The following is an 18,633-nucleotide window of genomic DNA, read 5'->3' on the forward strand; positions in this document are numbered from 1 at the left end:
GCCACAAGGGCAGTGCAGCCGGTCCCCCTTCTTGGGACCGGGACTTGACCAGGAAACCCGGGAGGCACTGCACGGCTTCCCCCAGGCAGGGGGAACGGAAGTCGAGCTCACCAGGCCTCTGCCAGAATCAGGCACTGGCTCCTGCCTGTCTTCCGGGTCTCTGTGGGCAGCATGACGACTCTCAGGCAGGGGCACGAACTGGCGGGGTGGGCGCGGTTAAACAACAATAAAATATAAGTACACGGGGTGGGCTCCCGTGATTCAAGTGGCGAAAATGCGGGGTGGGCACCCACGAATTAGCACAAATGCGGGGTGGGCACCCGCCTTCAAGGTACCGATATGGGGTGGGCTCCCGCTCGGTTTCCAGCATAAATTAGCGTGGTGGGCACCCACTGGTAAATGAACTACTGACGGCAGCAATAACGCGGGGTGGGCTCCTGCTTTCCAAACGCCAAGTAGGAGGAATCCCACACAAGGCAGCTTCACGCTGCAGGCCACCAGCAGTCCTCTTGGGCAGAAATAGAGGGCTCACAAGGGCAAAAGTCAAGCGCTCTGCCAAAAATAAGTAAAGCGCTTCTTCAGGGATAAAAAGTCCAGAGTAGGCCCTTTAGGAGGAAGGGCGGGGGGCAAAGGGCTGGGCCCCTTGTAGGCCAGCTCACAGGGCCCTCCAGCAGGGAGGCAGTCCCCAGTGGCGGTTCCTCCTGGAGCCCAGCAGCAGCAGCAGGCCCCCCACAAGTCAGGACCAGCACACCAGAGAACAATTTCATGGGGTCACAGCACCTTCATTTATACACCCTTTTCCTTTGTGTCACAGCACAGGGCTTGGGGATACCAGTTAGGACTGGTTTAGAGGGGCTTTGGTGCACTTTGTTTTGCCCAGCTCCTCTCCCCTTTGTCAGGTGGGGGGCTTAGTGATCAAACACACCACAGGGAGCGGCGCCAGCATTGTGGAGGGATGGCACAGTCTTATTCAGGTCCCAGGTGCAACACCTCCCTCACATCTGCATGCAGATCTCTCTATTCACCACTGGGCTGACTCCCCCTGTCTCCTGGAGCCACTCACACCTCTCAGCTCCTGTCAATCACAAGCCAGACATGCAATTCACATCAGGCAGGCAGACACACAGCACACAGAAATGCCAACTTCTAAAAGTGCCATTTCCCCACCAGTCACCATAAATCTGCGCACACCATTACGCAGCATTTATTCTCCCGAGTTCACACATACTAAACTCGCCCCTGCACTCCTCTCATACCAGGAAATACCATAGATACACGTATCCCCCATGCATTCCCATGGGAGAGCAGGCCAATCTCACCACACGCACTCAGAGCGCGCACGCACTTTACACTGGTCCACAGTGCTAAAGTGCTCAGAGGACAAAAACTACCAATATCGGGTCAAAGAAAAGGCAAAAGGTTTAGGGTTGAACCTGCCAAAAGGGCCAAATCCAACAGTTGCATGCTAAAATACCAGGACTTGCTAAATGTGACCCCCACGAGACGGGCCTATAATGAAAGAGAACCGGAGGGGTGTCTTACTTGTTTATCTATTTTATTACTTATACAGCTCAACAGTGCTGAGACCCAAAACACAAACAGATAATGCCTAAACAGAAGGAAGGGTAACGATAAGAGAATCAATTACCATAAGTGCACCTGTCTGGTCAGCCAAACACACACTAGATTCTGGGACTAGAAGTTTCACCTTCCCCACAAGAAGTACAAGTTAAGTGACAGTGCAGTACAGGCTGAAGACGACCTTCATGACATGCGGCCATCCGTGGCAGGTAGCGTGGCCACTTTCTTCCAGTTCATCACAGACACTTTTTAAAGTCCTGGGCCTACATGTGATAACCTAATGCATTGTGGATCTTGTAGTTTTGTTTCAATTGACCTAATTAGACAAACATACCTGAAAACAAGTATTTGTAGATGAACGTTTCAGAACTAGAGACAGTGTCCATAATGACCGTGAGTGAGGTGGTCACCCTTGTGGCGGGAGCAGGAGCGGCTCCACTATTTGAGCCGAGAAGAGTCGTCCCACGAGACCCAGAGCTGAAAAAAAAAATGGTGATATAGTTTATTTATTACCATTTTTTTTTCAGCAACCTTTTGGTTTTTACTTTGGGACCTATAACCCTGATTTTGTTACTGGGAAATGTCTCAAACTTAGCTCCTAGAGGCACCCTTGGACAGTCAGTTGCAGCACTTTGCACTGTATAACTTGCAGCTACAACTGTTCCTTTATAGGTCTGTCTACACGTCCCCGCAGTCCAGTGTTCAAAAAGGCACCACTAGCTGAAGGCACCGGCCTTGACGCGGGGCCCTTTCAGTCCTACTGCATGCTGCCCAGTGAATGGGATTTTCCATCGTCTATTCATTACTAACTGCCTCATGTTTCCAGGGTGTTAATGTGTGGGGAGCCCCAGAAAGTCCTGTTTGAAAGCTGAACATACTGAGAGGTGGCAGAGATTTCTAACTGCTCCAGTTTCTAGAGTGCTCGCAAGTACACACTCAATGAAGAGGGTTAAGAATACGCTGGCGGGTGGAACAAACATTGCAGGCCATTAAGTGAGTGCATAACTATTACTTATTGAAAGCAAATATTGCACAGAAAGTTCAGAGACCTCCTTGATGTGCCAGTGAATGCGGAAAAACTGTAAAGTGTGCAGAGAGCGCAAACCAGCTGTCTGTTGCTCAAACTGGGGTGGCTTCTCCTCAAGAGCAAAGGACCGTCGCCACCCCTCCCCCCCCCGCTGCGAGCGCAGCAGACACACACAAATAATTAAAATGGCCCATCCATGCTATATTACTTACAAGTGCAGTGTGAGTGCCGGGAGTGGACTGAATCCTGCGATTACAAGATTTGAGCTGCCCCTGCAGTGCGCATGTCAGGTTGGCCGTCTGGTGGCCAGCCCGACATACGCAGTGTGCACCCAGCAATCCCATGGCTGTGAAACAGCCGGGGGTTTGCTGGCACAGGCCCCCATCCTCAAAATGAGCGCTGGGTTAGCCTGCTCCCACCAATCCTGGAGCTGCTCTCATGCTGAAAGCAGCTCCAAGATTGGTTGTTGTGTTCCCCTGAGCAGGAAGGAAGTCCTTCCCTTTCCATGCTCGAGGACGCTGATATAGGGAGAGAAGTCCTGCACCCGAGGGAGCAGTAAATATGGTGGGTTTAGCGCGGTCGCACCCACCATATTTTTTTTAGTTGTAGCTGCCACAGCTTACTAGGCCACTGCAGAGCTATGAGGGAAGACTCTGCGGGTTCAGAACTACAGTTAAGTGCTCAGGAGGTCTAGGGCACTCCTCGTAATGCTCGGTGAGTTGCACGGCCACTGTAGAATACGTAGCAATTGCAATTACTCTGCAAGAACAAATTCTGTGAGTAGTGTGGGAGGGTTAGTGAATCACGGCCGGGTGCTCAGTGTGATAAATAAAACACAAGAGCTCGCTCAGGCAGTGCAGAAACACCACTGCTGAGTGCTTGGAGTGTACATAAGTGCAGTGTGGGAGAACTGCAGAGAGATTACAACTAATGAAGGATGCTTATTACAAGCAGAACCGCTGTGAAATTCTCTAGGAGTTGGAATCCCAGTAAGAGCCTAGACTGTGCGGATCGCTCGGTTTGTGTGCAGATGCACTGCAGAGTTCTTGGTAAGTGGAACTATGTTGCAGAGTGTGTGGGGAGTGTAGAATGACTTTCATATGCTTGGTAAAGACAGTATCACTGCGGACTTCTCGATGAACACAGAACCACAATGGGAAACATCCATTACAACACAGTCAGTACATTGCACTGCTTTTACAACGCAGTCATTACAACGCATGCCACTACAACGCATACCATTACAATGCATGCCATTACAACGCATTATAAGGTAAGTAATAGAGATTTTTTACTTTTAGGGTGGGTATGGGTTTTGGGGTAGATGAGAATAGTAATTTTTACCCCTACACTATCCAACACTTACCTACTGTTGCACTCACTGGATTGGGAATAGTAATTTTACCCCTACACTATCCAACACTTGTCCTACTGTTGCCCTAAAAGTATCATGTGTTGTAATGGTATGCGTTGTAATGGAATGTGTTGTAATGGAATGCACTGTAATGGTAGTTTTTAAAAAATGCGTTCTAATGGCATGCGTTGTAAAATCCTGCTATGTAATGGTATTTGCGATGTAAAAACCATGTTGTAAAATCATGCGTTGTAATTGTTTGTGTTGTAACGTCATACATTCAACCACCATGGATTGTTTGCAGAGTACAGGACCACTGTGGAGTGCTAGGGCTGGAAAGAACCAATGTGGAGGGCTCAGTAAATGCAAAAGGACTTTGAGGTGTTTGATGAGGGCTTTGATGTTCCCGGTGCGTCTAGATGTACTTTGCAGTACTCGGTAAGTCTTGTGTTGTTTGAGATGCTTGGTGAGTCTGGAGTACTGTATGTTTGTGGTATCTGTGTAGGTGGAACCTAACCCAAAGGCAGCTTGGCACTGCACAGCGGCAAAGGCAAGCACACAGTCAATGAGTGATAGGAAAGGAAGCTGGATCCTCGGATCAGAAGTGAACTGTTACTGCGCTGTGATGTAGTGTTCTTTAAAATGGCGCATCTTCAACTCTTTACCAAAATGGAGCAGCCTTGGGGTGGTCCTGATGAATACTGGGACGTCTTCCCGATCTTGGGTGCATCGATGATAATGGCCTGATGTCAGTATCCGTTCCATCAGAGCCTACTCTACCTCACCTGGTCAGTGTGTAGGATTCCCATAAGGGAATCCATGTGGAGACTGGGATGCCAGGAAGCACAGCATCACCAGCATCCAAGAGTGAGAGCGGAAGCACTTGAACACAAGTTATGAAGCTGCTTTCTGAAATCAACTGTTTCGCTTTCGCTTTCTCTAGAAGAGAGAGTTGGCACAAGGTTGCTCTTGTTTGTTTGTTGTCAGTTTGTTACTTGATGGTGAGGCTGGTATCTGTGGTAAATCCAAGTACTCTAGGATGCTTGGTGAATTGACAAATCCCTCCTCCCCGTCTTATGGCAGCCGAACGCAGCGGGTGCGCCTAAGGCAAGCCTGGACCACGCCAAGCGCCAGAACCCCTGACCCCGCGAACACCCCAATGCATGATTCCGCAACAATACCAGCACCCTCCACGCACTCAACCCCGGACGAGATCACAACTGCCACCAGGTCTCCCCGATGCGCACCCAAGGACCCTTCACCTGTCGGAACTGCAGCTTCACCAGCATCCGTCCCACTAAACCGCCAACCAAAGAACCCAACTACCTCAGATGCATCCTCCTCAACACCCGCTCCACCCGCAAACACGCCGTCGAACTCTGGGACCTTCTACACTCTACCTCCCCAGAGGTCGTCTAACTGACGGAGACCTGGCTGAACCCCACCTCAGCTCCCGACATCGACATAGCCATTGCGAAGGCTACAAGATCACCCGCAGGGACCGTACCAACGGCGTTGGAGGAGGAATCACCATCGTCCACAGGAACACCCTCAGAGTCTTGACCAACACCGACGACACCCTCAGCACCGCCGAACACATGCACTTCCAGATCTACACCAACCCCAACACCACCATCAGAGGAACCCTCGTCTACAGACCCCCCGGACCCTGACCACAGTAAAGCGACTCCATCGCCCGACTTCATCAGCACACACGCCCTCGCCTCCACGGACTACATCCTCCTTGGGGACCTGAACTTCCACCTCGAGAACAACAACGACACCAACTCCAACACCCTGACCTCCAGGCCTCCAAACGAACATGCTGAAAACTGGAGAAGAACTGGCTCCACGAACCAACACCGGACAACTGCGTAGCCCACAAGAACGCCACTTGCAGACACCATCAACTCATCAGAGCCGCCAAGAGGGCCTGATTCAAAGACCACCTAGATAACAACGCACACAACAGCAAAGAGCTCTTCAACATCGTGAAGGAACTCTCCCACCCCAGTTCCAACACCAACGACATCCCGCCTTCGCAAGACCTGTGCAACTCGCTGGCCACATTCTTCCACCCCAAGTTTGACGACATCCATGACAGCTTCAATGCCACGACCGCCCTGACCACCACCGCCCCCACGACCACCACCTGCACCAACTGCCTGCTCTCCTGGACCAGCATCAATGACGAGGACACCAGCGAGATCATGAACACCATCCACTCCGGATCATGTTAGACCAATGCCCTCACCACATCTTCAACAAAGCCCGCACAGCCATTGCACCCCATCTCCGGAAAGTAGTCAACATCTCCTTCGAGACAGCAACCTTCCTGGAAAGCTGGAAGGACGCCGAGATCAACGCCTTACTCAAGAAACCCAAGGCGGACCCCAAGGGCTCTTCCCTCAGCACAACGCTGTTCAACATCTACATGGCACCCCTTGCCCACGTCGCCCTTCAGCACGACCTCAACATCATCTCCTACGCCGACGACACCCAGGTGATCCTCTCCCTCACCAAAGATCCTCGCACCCGAATCCGCATCCGGAGAACGACCGGCCGCGGCAGATCCTCCTCCCACCTCGCCACCAAAACCAACCTCCACAAAGGCATGAAGACCGTCGCCGAATGGATGAGGAACAGCCGACTGAAGCTGAACTCGGACAAGACGGAGGTCCTCATCCTCTGCTCCATCCCTTCAGCCTGGGACGACTCCTGGTGGCCGACAACACTAGGAACAGCCCTGACACTCACCGATCACACACGCGACCTAGGGGTCATCCTCAACTCCACCCTCTCCATGACTAAACAGGTCAACACCATCTCCTCATCCTGCTTCAACACCCTCGGAATGCAGGATCTTCAAGTGGATCCCCACTGAAACTAGAAGAAACTAGAAGAACAGTCACCCAGGCCCTCATCACCAGCAGGCTCGACTACGGAAACACCCTCTACGCAGGAACGTCTGCCAAGCTCCTGAGACGACTGCAACGCATCCAGAATGCCTCGACACGTCTGACCCTCGACATCCCTCGCCGCAGCCACATCACACCCCACCTAAGAGACCCGCACTGGCTCCCCGTCAACAAGAGGATAACCTTCAAGCTCCTCATCCATGCACACAAAGCACCTCCACAACACCGGCCCAGCATACCTCAACAGACGACTCAGCTTCTACACACCCACCCAGCTCTGCTCCGCCGCCCTCGCCCTCGCCACAGTCCCCCGAATCCGAAGAACGACCACCGGCGGCAGATCCTTCTCCCACCTTGCCGCCAAGACCTGGAACACCCTCCCCATTCACCTATGGCAGACCCAAGACCTACTGGCCTTCAGAAGACACCTCGAGACCTGGCTCTTCGATCAGTAGCAGCACCCCCCTACCCCACTGACTGACTGACTGACTGACTGACTGACTGACTGAAATATTTGTAGAGCGCACGAATGCCGCGGCGTCTTGGCGCTAACAGATCCAGAAGAGAGAGAGGCAGAGGAGCAGATTGATCTAGACAAAGAGGCAGGTTTTTAGATCTTTTCTGAAGCTCGTTTTAGATTTTTGGGCACGAAGTGATGGGGGTAGCGAGTTCCAGATTTTTGCCGCTTGGTATGAGAAGGACTTTCCCCCCCACCGAGCTTTATTTATTCAGGGTTGGCAGACGAGGTCAAGGGTGGATGACCTCAGTGCGCGCGGGGGGATGTATCGGGGCAGTAGGTTATTGAAGTCGTCGGGTCCCTTGCCGTGGAGAGATCTGTGGACCAGGCAGAGAGCTTTGAAGTGGATGCGGCGCCTGACTGGGAGCCAATGTAGCTCTCGAATAGCCTTGGACGTGGGGTGGCGTCTGGGAATGTTCAGTAGGGCTCTGGCTGCCGCGTTTTGGATTGCCTGAAGTTTAGACAGCTGTTTTTCTCCTGCTCCCAAATAGAGGGAGTTACAGTAGTCAATACGGGATAAAACCAGGGCTCCCATTACCGTTTTCCTAAGGGTGTCTGGGATGTAGGGAAGAACTTTCCTGATCAGCTTGATGTTATGAAAGCAAGCTGAGGTCACCTGGTTCACCTGGGCTTTGCAGGAGAGTTCTTTGTCAAATAAGAAGCCAAGGTTTCTGACCTTGTCTATGGGAAGAGGACAAGTTCCTGCTTCGGGGGGCCACCATAGGTCGTTCCAGATGGAAGTTTTATGGCCGAACTCGATGACTTCGGTTTTATCCGTATTCAGTCTTAGGAAGTTGTTGCACATCCAGTTCTTAACCTGAGAGAGGCAGTTCCTGAATCGTTCTGCAGTGGCGTCGATAGATTGGGAGATGGACACTATGATTTGTGTGTCGTCGGCGTAAGACACCAATTGTAGGCCGTGGGATCTGATCAGGGCAGCTAGGGGAGTGACGTAAAGGTTAAAAAGAGTTGGAGACAGTGCTGAGCCTTGGGGGACTCCGCCCGGAAGAGAGAATTCAGCGGATTGCAATCCATTCCAGACCAGTTGATTAGTACGATTGGTTAGGAAGGAGGCAATAAGGGCCAGTGCAGAACCGGTGAAGCCGAGTGACGTGAGTCTTTTTAATAGGACGGCGTGATTCACAGTGTCGAAGGCCACTGTAAGGTCTAAAAGTATCAGGGCCGATCGCCCACCTTCATCCATGGTTTTGCGAATTTTTTCAGTGGCCATAATGAGGGCTGATTCTGTAGAGTGTAGGGGTCTGAAGCCGTGTTGAGACGGATCAAGTAGCTTTTTTTCCTCCCCATGACGCATTATTTCCTGATTTATAGCTTTTTCCAAAATTTTTGAAGGTAGGGGCAGGCAGGAAATGGGCCGATAGTGTTTGAGTTCAAAAGGATCAAGGGATTCTTTCTTGAGGATAGGCCTAATGCAGGCCATTTTCCAGTTTTTGGGAAATTCTCCTTGGGAGATGATTTTATTGAGCAGAGGAGTCAGGGTGTTTGCGATGGTCTCGGGAATTTGATGAAGCACATAGGGGGGGCATGGATCCAAAGGACAGCCGGATTTTATCTGGATTAGTAAATCGTGTACTTGTTGTTTTTCAAGTACAGGGAAGCTGGGAAAGCAGGTGGGAGTTATGTCGGTATGTCCATCTGTGTTAGGAGGTATGGTGGATACCATGGTGCTAAGGTCATCATATACTGATTGTACCTTTTCTTGGAAGAAGGTGGCCATTTCATCGACGAAACTCTGATCAGGGTTAAATACTGTGTCTCGCGGGGTTTTTGTTAGGTGGGCCACAGTTTTAAAAAGTTCCCTGGAGGAATTGGCCGATTTCTGGTTTTTTTCTGTGAAGTAAGCGGCCTTTGCCTGAACTATTATGGATTTGTACTCCTGTAAAGTATTTGAGTATTCAAGTTTTTTCTCACGGCTATAATCAGAGCGCCAGCTACGTTCTGCGCGTCGGCACTTAATCTTAGCAGTTTTTACCTCAGCCGTATACCATTGAGCGGTAACTAGCCGTTTTCTGGGTTTCTTTAATTCAAGTGGGGCCAGCTCGTTCATTGCATCAATAATCCATTGATTAAAGTTGGAAGCCCAGTCTTCACTGCTTCCGTGGTCGAATTCGGGAGAGGTATTTCCCAGAGTCTCGGCGAGTTGGTTGGATTCGAGTTTTTTCCAGGGGCGGGAGGTTTCGGGGGGTAAGTAGCTTCTGCGCTGAATTGCAGAGTTTTTTATTTGTAAATTAAAGTAGATGGCGTTGTGATCCGACCAGGGTATGGGAGTAATGGATAAGATTTTGATGGAGTGGCAGTTGGAGAAGATCCCATCAAGGGTGTGCCCTGCTGTGTGGGTAGGTTTGTCGATCAGTTGTTTCATGTCGAAGCTGAGAAAGTTATCAATGAGGGTGGCGGAGTCTGAGTCGTTCTTTAGCTCTAGATGAAAATTGAAGTCGCCCAAGATGGTATAGAAGGCTGCATCAAAGGTGGTTTCTAAGAAGGTGAGTAGAGCTTTGGTGAAGGGAGTCCTGGGTCTGGGAGGGCGGTATACCAGCAGTCCCTCAAAAATCAAATGATTGTTTTCTTTGATCTTAAAGGTCATTGCTTCTGCTTCGAGTTCAAGTTGGGGGCAGGAGGTTATTTTGACGTGCGATCGGTGGATTATCCCAATACCTCCTCCGGTAGTTCCTGTACGATTCAGGGATTCAACCGAGTAGCCTATGGGTGTGGCGGTGTTCCAGTCAGGTCCGGAGGTCGAAGAGGCCCAGGTTTCCGTTAAGAACATGAGGTCAATGCTGTTGTCATTGAGTAAGGCTTCAATCTCATGTTTATGTTTGGGCATAGATCTTACATTAACACCTTGGCTGCTAGGTGTTTTCCCCTCCTGTGCTGCAACCCAAGCTATACCATTGTTTCATGACGAGCTCAGCTCGTCATCAGCACAGCTCAACCGTGCATCATGACGAGCTGAGCTCGTCATGAGCATCGAAGGGGTTAAGAAGTATGCATTTAAGCGACCTATTTTTGTGGGGCATAATATGGGACCTGTTGTTAGAGGTAGAGGGGGTAGCTAGTAGTGGGTTACTCCCACCAGGCTGCGAGGTTTGGTAGGGGGAAGTTTGGGTGGGTTATGTGTGAGGCTCAGTGGAAAGGCTGGTATTTGAGTGCCACAAGAGGGACATGTAAAGGGACTATAGATGTTTCTGGGATCCATTTTAGTAGGTTGGTCGCAGGGGCATTGATCAAGTTTATATAGGTCGGGTTTAGAATATTGAGGGTAGGAAAAACGGGCAGGGTTTCTGGTACTAGGCACGGTACCGGCGCGGACGGGCGCAGATGGGCTTGCCTTAGGCGCGCCTTAGGCGCGCAAACGGCGTGCCCGCTGCGCTCGTCCGCTGCACGTCCGGTGATTGCACATGTTTATAGGGGATATGAGTCGTAGGAGGGGTGGGCGTGGCCGACCGTAGTGGGCGTGGCCTCAGGGAGTCCCCGTCAGTGTCGTCACTGGCAATTAGCAGGGGCCGCGGGCAGCGTTGAATCCGCTACGCGGGAATTTGGTAGTGGCGCAGCTGTGCACAAATGAGGCTAAGCAGCAGGACGATTTTAAAAACACAAGCAATTTTAATTAAAACAAATGTCTAGAGCCTATCTCCCGGCTGTGCCTCAGGAGAGTGGAGTCTGTTTACCGCCGCGCTAGCAGTCAGCGCGTTAAGTAGTCGTAGGAGGGGTGGGCGTGGCCGACCGTAGTGAGCGTAGCCCCCACTGCATAATGGGGCCTACGGTTTTGCAAAAATTAAAACGCTGTTAATCATCACCAGCACAACATGTGACTGCCTACATTCCCCCTTGATGCTACCAATCAAAAGATGTTGATCTTAAGAGCTTGAATGCTCTAACGTGAATTAAACAACCTTGTCAGACTGTACAAGTATAAACATAATTAGAGAAAATTCTAGCTTTACCCATTAACACAGTAAAGCTGGGCGAATGATATGTTGACAAAGGCAGTGTTTCTTCTGGCAAGGCTTAAAGGTATCTGGCCACAAGTGCGCACATCAATAAATCAGAAACTAAACAAAGTAGAGAATCTAGAACAATATGTTGCTGTTAGGTAATAATTATAAAATAACAGCTCATAAGTGGCACAGTGCTCAAGTGCTTGTGTGATCAAAGTGACATTCAATGACACAAATAATCATTGAGAATCAAAAAGATATTGGTCAAAGAAACAATTCAAACTAGGAACAATGGTTTTTGTTTTTCGGTCCCGCCTTTGTGATAATGCCCCATTAGGGGGATTGTAAAGTGTTTGCTGCCCACTGCAGGAAGTCGACATTTCAACACATCAAGGTGAGACATCCACAGGTCACCATCAGGACTAGATAAAGGTTATAAAGAAATTCTAGAAATAAAGAATAAAAAAAAATTACAAACTGATCTAAACCCACAAAAATACACAAACAATTGTGTAAGAGTGGTCAAAAAACGTGACTTGTTAGTGGATTAAAAGTATTTTTTAGAAAAGGCTTACAAGATTTCATCGACGAAAGACGACACAGGAAAAGCCAGTCATTAGACAAGAGAGAAAATAATACCGGAGTGCAAAAGAAAATTAAAAGTGACAAATAAAGGGTAAAGGGAATTGTTAATAGTTCTTGTTAGTTCTAGTTAGCAGTCACATTTTAAGGCGCAAAAGTCCATCAATCTGTGAATACCACAAAAATTAGGGCTCCGTATCATTAAAGAAATTGGTAAACTAGACTAAATTACAACACCCTTAAAGCATGTGTGGAGCATACCAGGCATTAGCACATCTGTACTCAGTGGACAGGGGATTAATGCTGGCATTTGGTGCAGAAGGTCACCATTTTAAGTTAAGAGGATCACAAGCGTGTGCCAAGAAAAATCTCTGGCTCCTGTCTCTGAAAACAATAACTTAAAATATTAATATTCTTTAAAAGTGAGTTTAACTGTATAAATTGACGAAAATATTGTTTCTAACAAGATTTGCATTATAAGTGATAAAAATCTGTTTTCCATAAGAAAGGGAAGAAAGACTATTAAAGGGCCTGAGCATCACAGAAAATAGCTCAACTCTATCTCCGTAAATACTTAATTTCAGAGATTAAAAAAACACAATAACCCTCACAATGTAAACAATTTATTGTGCCATGGCTGGTAAATACGAAGGACAAGGCAACGACAACGACGTTTAAATAGCTATACACCAATGACAAAGAATTAGTAAGAAGTATACGAGGTCAGAAGCCATTTCTAATAAGGTTACTAACCATCTAATGTGAATGAAGGAAAAATTGGTACAATGCAGGTAAATAATGGCAAAAAAGTGCAAATCTTTCTTGTACATTTGGAATTAAACCCTAGTAATTCTGTATTTAATCCTACTGTTACAGTGTACCATTCTGTACTTGGCCTGCTGCATGGTTTGGACTATATGTGTATTTATATATGTATGTATGTATATATATATATATATATATATATATATATATATATATATATATATATATATATATATATATATATATATATATATTTCCAGACAGGTACACCATTAACAACACCTTTGCTGTTCCAATTGGTATGTTCCTTCAAACCAAAGTTGAAGCCTTTGTATGCGAAACTCAAAACACGTGCATTGCAAGTACTTTATTTGCAGTGCCCTGTAATTTACAGCAGGCCCCACGCGGGGGTAATGGAGGGTTCTGACGCCATTGCTGGGTTTTCCTCCAGCATGTGATCTCTAATGCTAGGGGCCCTCTTGAAAGCGAACAATGCGCTCTGTTCATTTACCTGCGGTGACCACGTGCCTGCCGGGGCTATCACTGTCTTCTGGACCTTGCTGCTCTGGGAGTTCAGAGTGGAGACACACACGAATGCGTCAGACACACGTGCACCGGCTTCTGTCTAGGCATCAGTACACCCTCCCTGGGGAGGGCGGGGGGTGGTAGGAAGGTGGAGGGGGGAGGGTACCACGAACTTGTTAATACCCTGCAAGTAACTTCTTTGGGTAACCCCTGGACCGCACACTTTCAGTGACAATGTTAGCTTGTGGAAAGTTATTTTCCTTGTATTTGCAATTGCTGCGGATACACAAAAAGTGTCCATAGGGCACGGTGCCCCCAAAGACCCCAAAGTGGTTACTTTGATAGAGAATTAGAAGATTTTTCTGAGTTGGTTTATTGTCTAAAGCAGTGCATAATTTACTATCAACAATCTTACTATGCAAAAACAAATAGAGGGTGTTTTCATTACTGCAAAGTGAATTTAAATTCACTTCTCAAAGTGTTAATCTAGTTAAAGTACAATTGAAGTTCTTCCTAACGGTCAAATCGAAACTTCGCCAGTTAGGCCTTTCCAGGTTTTTATCTGTGCTCTGAAGGCATCAGTGTCAAGAAATGTATCCTCAAATTGGGCAACAAACACTTCCTGCAAATCCGGGGCGAGGCAAGCACCCACTGAAGTCTCCTTCACTTTAAGATACTATCTCCTCAAATAATTTCCCCTGAGGGCTATCTCAGTAAGGGCAACTATGACGTCAGAGGGGATCTGACCTGGGACAGGGGGTGTTGTTCCAGCACTCCTTAATTCTTGGTAGAGGAAGTCATGTTTTGTTAACACAGATATTGCATCATCGCTGGATAACGTTTTCCTCAAATAACACAATATTTGTAGCCCTGGCCACAGGGTGACAAGAGGAAGCAAGGTTTCAGGGTCTAAGTTACACAACAACAACTCTACTTTTGGGTTCTTACCCGTTTCACATTGATGTAATATCCAAAATGGCGATTTGATTAAACCATATTCTCAAACAGACTTGATCAAATATTTGGTTTTATTATAGGGCCAAACATTACATTTTCCAACAAGGCATTGTCCTTTTTAAATCCCACCATAATCACATTTTGCCTAACAGGTTTTTTTTTTAATTCAGTTTGTCATCAGCAACCCCCAAGTTGCTTCCAAGCATTAACTAGGCCTGGGACGGTGAACTGCTCTCCGTTCTCTGAGTTTTGCGCACTCCATGGAGCACGCGGAGTTCTGAAAAACTCCTCTCCGCAAAGCGTTGCAGTTTTTTCCTCGCTCGCCCTTACCAATGTTAGGCTGAGGAGCACGAGCGAGGAAAATGCAACGCTAGAGCACCTTCCCAGCAAGATTTCTCAACGCAGGCGTCACATGTTTAAATCTAAAAAAATTGTTGGCTGATGTCCAAACATGTTTATATGTATGAACAATGAGAAATTATGATTATCGTTACAGCCTTGAGAAAGTCACATGACGTGACGAAACACGTGTCGGCTGTTGTCGTTTGCGAACCTGCGAGAGGAGAATATACAACTGTTGCTAATATTGAACAACGATCCTCTATCTATTAAGGATATTTCGAATTGATTGCCAAATTCCTTGCTTGTTTGTCAATAATGAAATGACTTATGTGTTGTTTTGATGATACAACTCAAACTTGGTACAAAAATTAATTTTCCATTTCTACGAGAACGAAATTTGTTGGTAGTACATGAATTTTTGCCAATTTAGTAATTTCTGTTACTTGTTTCGAATCCAATATACAACTGACCTAGATCAACTACAGTAGAGTGCTGGGATATTCTGTGTATAAAAAGCAGGCGTCACAGATGGTCACAAGCGCTCTTGTTAAGAAACCATCCGCTTGCGTTGAGGAAGCAGCCGCTCGAGTAGAAAATCTACTCGAGCGGCAAAAGGAAGTGGCGCCCTCTTGCGCCGCGCACAGTGCCGTTTGCGCTGATTTTTCAGTGCGGGACAAACACACAGCTCTAAAAATCAGCGCGAACATCGCAACATAACGCACTTCGTCGCTTGCAGAACTCTGCGTAGCATGGCAGAGTGTTTTGGTCACTTCGCGGAAGCGGAACTCAGCGAATTCCGGCCGGGCCTAGCCATAACACAATAGGCACTGACTAAATATAAAATTGCTCACTTCCTCTGTCATCCTTTATTTCCATATGATTGTAGTCAAGGTATTATCTGGACTTTGATGGGTTAGTTTTAGGTAGTGAGACACCGCCAAGTCTATTCTGTTAGTGACAGATGCTATGCCCAGTTCCAACCGAATCTGACACTGCAGAGTAGAGGGAATCAACGTCGACAGTTACCGAAGAACAGTCCATTCCAATGCGTCACAGCAGGCCCCAATAAAGTATATTAGCTACTATTTCGCCAACAGAGACCCTCAATAATTGTTCATATGTTTGGGATCTTATATTTCTTAAGAGTACGTTATAGATATGGAATAGTTATGACCTCAACCCTGGTATTTATACTTTGACATCACCTCACTCTATTCCCCTGCTGCCTACTAGAAAGGTTTATCCAACCTATTCAAAATTATAAATTTTGTTTTTTGTGGTATTCATTATTAATTTATTAACAGCAAAAACCTTCCCGAGGAAGTTTACAATTCTTAGAAGACCTGCCACTGTCTGGTCCAAATGCATTAGATTATCCACGCAGGCAAAGTTAAAAGAGGGGTAGGAACAACACCTAATTTAGGGGGATCAAAAAGGGGAAAGGGAGCACAGAGTATGGCAAACCAGCACGCCTCCCTCCAAGATGCACTGTGGCATCCCAGGACAAGACCCCGTCAACCAGCACCTACGAGACCTCCCCTGGCTCCCCGTCGAAAAGAGAGTGACCTTCAAGCTGCGCACTCACGCCTACAAATCCCTCCACAACACTGGACCCCGATACCCCAACGAAAGACTCTCCTTCTACGCACCCAAGAGAAACCTCCGCTCCGCTGACTTTGCCCGGGCCGAAATCCCGCGCATACGCAGAGCCAGAACTGGATGAAGAGCCTACCCCTACATCGCGCAAAGACCTGGAACGAACTCCCCCCCCAGCACCAGACAAACCCCCACACTGCAAGCATTCAGGGAAAGCCTCAAGACCTGGCTCTTCGGATGAGACAGAGCTGCTCAAAACCCCATCCTCCAGCGCCTTGAGACCCTCACGGGTGAGTAGTGCGCTTCACAAATCCCCGATTGACTGACTGTAAGTCTTTCCAGTATTCGCCATTGCTCCAATTGTGCCTACTTCTGCCTAGCTACTGTGACGTCAGAGTGGGTTCCAATAGTGCCCACTCCAGCTCATTACTGTGATGTCATTAGTTCCACCTCCTGCCTCACTACTATGATGTCAGTACCGGTTCTATCGCCTTCTGTGACGTCAGCACCCGCTCCAAGAGTGCCTCCTGTGACGTCAGTGTGCATTCGTAAGAGCCTCCCCCTGCCTCGCGGACGGGATGCCAGGATCCGTTCCATTAGCGCCCACCACACCTCCTTACCTAGCCATCAGTTCCAATTCTTATCTCTAACTTTCCACTCCGTGTTTTTTTTAAGCTCGTTCTCTGTGTATAGACCGTAGATTAAAAAAAACATCGGATTATCCAAGCAAATATAAAAATACAAACTGTCCCACATACATCGCAGTGTGTTCCAAAACTTTAAAGATGACCAAAGTATGTCTAAAAACAGATCAAGTTAGCAGCCGGAGCGAGTGCGCACCATTTGTAACTAGTCATTTTACAAATGCATGAAATTCTAAACAAAAAGCGACAGTTGTTAGTTGGGCGATTATCCGCGTCTCTGACTCCAAGAATGAAACGAGCAATAAACCAAAATTCGGTAAAAGAGCAAGCGCCAGCAGATACGACACGGTGGCGCGCACAGGTCCACCGGGTGCCGGGTGTGCTGCTGTGAAACTGCACTACTTCGTGTTACAATACAATGCGGCTGGCACTCGCTCCAATACCTAAGCGCTTCGAAGCTCTTTCCCCTCCGCAGTACGTTGGGCGCTGGCAAACGTTGCACAGGACATTCGGGATGGCTTTCTCGCTGTAAGTTACACATTCAAACAGAAGCTCCGCCGTGAGTCATAAAAGAAGCGGTTTACCTGCGCCACTCCGGTCCCCATCGTGTTTGGTTTCCGTAGCGAAGGAGGCGCCACGAAGCCCCGCGCCCGCAGAGGCACTGCCCGCAGCCAGGTACACAACAGAGCACCTGTTGTCTCAGTGCGGGGAATATCCCAGCCCAGCCCTCCGCTGATTGGTCGACGAGAGAATGCGTCTCCAGCGCGTTTAACCCTTCATCTCCTGGGCACTGAAGCGAGAGAGGCAGAGGAGCCTGGAGGGACTTCTGCAGGACTTCAGCTACCGAGAGCCTGCGACAGACATGGGTGGGCGAGCCAAGAAGTGAACAGAGACGAGGAAGGGGCTGGGTGGGCTCGAGGAGAGGAGGGCAAGATAAGAAATTAAAGAGAGAGTTGAGCATAGAGTCTGGGTTGGCTCGAAGAGTGCATGCACTAGCCGAGCCATGAATGTATGTGGCTTGTATATATTACGCAACAAAAAGCATGTAAAAATACCATAAAGTCAATTCAAAAGTGTATTTCTGTAGACTCACAATTGACGGACTGCCACTAGTTTGGAATGTTTGGATATAGGAAGCGTGCACCTGGATCTGCCTACTCCATCACAGCCTGATTACAACTTAAGGCACTATTTATAGCCACTGACAAATACCGTGACCATGGGGTAGGTTATTTATCGAGTGCAATAAATAACACTATTACGAGTTCATGGGAAATAACATGTGGATTTTGGTGTTTAATGCCCCAAAATCCATATGATACTGTAAATACTGTATGTTTCCTCCTGTTAGATTTTGGCAGGTTTGCCCTGCCGAAATTTAACAACTGTTGGGTTATTTAACGTATCTGATAATTATCGAGTGGGTTAAATACCTTCATACTCGTCATTCAGACCCACGCCTAAACAGGAGTTTACACATGGGTCGGAATAATATGAACACCTCATAGTCAGGCCCTGAACCCTGAATGTAGAGAGGGCTATGTGATCATTTTTAAAGACTGATGTCTGTTTTTATTTCTTCTGGGTATATGCTTTACGGTGTAGTTATTTTTTACTCTGTTTAGCATTTGTAAGTTGTATGTTTTTCTATTAATGAATTATATATAAGAAGGAAATAATATATACATTTAATAACCTACCATCAGTGTATATGTGAATGTTGCTCAAATACTGCAGGGTGCAGCTATTTGCTTTATGAATTTCCCTAGCACTCAAGAGTGTTGCTAATACCAATAATTCTGCACAATGTGGCAATATGTCGGGCATAATCACTGGCACTAAAATATACAAGGCATCCGGAACAAA

The 18,633-nt window shown here is 47.7% G+C and overlaps 1 protein-coding gene across 2 annotated transcripts in view; it reads right to left on the bottom strand.

The window, feature by feature from the left end:
- LZTS3 (leucine zipper tumor suppressor family member 3) overlaps positions 1-17,619 on the bottom strand; it is a 177,755-nt gene extending 160,136 nt beyond the window's left edge. The window contains exon 1 of one of the 2 annotated variants that reach the window (XR_015309795.1): positions 17,352-17,451. The gene's annotated coding sequence lies outside the window, so the exon portion shown is untranslated. Of the gene's footprint in view, positions 1-17,351 lie in introns of both variants that reach the window. The other variant, XM_086964292.1, reaches the window with a different exon arrangement.
- Between the last annotated feature and the right edge of the window lie 1,014 nt (positions 17,620-18,633).

Source organism: Lissotriton vulgaris, chromosome 3_2 (genome assembly GCF_964263255.1).
Source record: "Lissotriton vulgaris chromosome 3_2, aLisVul1.2, whole genome shotgun sequence".
Taxonomy (NCBI): domain Eukaryota; kingdom Metazoa; phylum Chordata; class Amphibia; order Caudata; family Salamandridae; genus Lissotriton; species Lissotriton vulgaris.